We start from the raw sequence: 1,290 nt of genomic DNA on the forward strand, positions 1-1,290 counted from the left end.
GATCATAGTGAATTCTCTTACAAGGGAAGCCTACATTCTATGATTGACGAATTCAGAGATTAAAAAGACCCAAACCCCTTACCTCAAAACGGGAAAACTTTGAAAGGTCATCCTAGCTCAATAAGTTCCACATTCAACAAATATTTATTAAGTGCTTTCAGTGTGCCCTATATTACTTCTTACATGTGTAAGAAAGAAATATAAATAATACCTTGTGGGTGAAATTATAAATACTGAAACACATTTTTCCACTTTCAAAACACATTTTGCTCTTTCAGATAATGGAGGACAACTAGGGAAAGGGCCAAGTTTTTTGCCTTCATATTTCAGGAAACCTGGTCACAGCTGTTCAATTCTAAGAACTGACACTGTTGTTGTCCTGTGGACAAGTACACACAAAAAAACCTCTTGGATAGTTATTTCGATGTAGGTCCCATAAATCATAACTTGCTTGTGACGTACTTATGTAGCCTCAATAAGGATTCTTCAGAAGATGATATGAGATCGTGGAGATTATACTCAACCTCAAAGGTGGGTCTTTTTTCTAAAATAATAAAAGCAAAGAGCACGGCCAATTTTGCCATCATTCACTGATGTGGTAAGTCACGTTATTTTCAGGGTTTATGTGCTGGAAGCAATGGATAAGAAAACGATAATCAGAAGCATCAAGTACTTCTGGTGGTAGACAAGTGCTCGCAGGAAATAGTCCAGAGGGACCAGGAACACGTCCTTCACTTTGTTGGCACTCGGCTGGGCCTGGATTCCCACAACTGGGGTTATCAATAGCTTCACCTTTACGTCAAAAATCGGTGCCACCAGACAACAGACAGCCTCCACTTGAGGATGCAGCCCCACTTCCTCGTGCAGAGCTGTTACTACCTCTCCACATCTGCAGGTTCAAATTTGACTTCCGGGAAGCAAATTTCTCCAGGCGACCTTTGTAGCTTCTCTGACCATTGGATGAATAACAGACGGAATTTTCCTTCTTCAGCCAACAGTGGTACAAGGACAGAACATTTGTTAGGCAACAAATGAGAAAACGGTCGTAACATCATGTTTTTGTTTTGTTTTTTTAAGTTTTTATTGTGAATTGAGAGATCATTTACATGGGAGAACTTCGGATTTACACCGTTTCATTGCAATGATTACAATCTCCTCCGTGCATCATCATTCAACAGTATTTGCTTCTAGTCCTTCTGTTTTTGTTGGAGAGGAGGTGTGCACAAAAACACTCAGGAATATATAATCATTTAAACAACCAAAGGACACATTCTGCAAGTCTGCTGCCTG

General features: G+C 39.8%; 1 pseudogene; it reads right to left on the minus strand.

Annotated features, from left to right (window-relative positions):
- Positions 1–440: 440 nt before the first annotated feature.
- LOC102834695 lies at positions 441–1,052 on the minus strand (annotated as a pseudogene).
- Between the last annotated feature and the right edge of the window lie 238 nt (positions 1,053–1,290).

This window comes from Chrysochloris asiatica, unplaced genomic scaffold, assembly GCF_000296735.1.
Source record: "Chrysochloris asiatica unplaced genomic scaffold, ChrAsi1.0 scaffold00092, whole genome shotgun sequence".
NCBI classification, from domain to species: Eukaryota; Metazoa; Chordata; class Mammalia; order Afrosoricida; family Chrysochloridae; genus Chrysochloris; species Chrysochloris asiatica.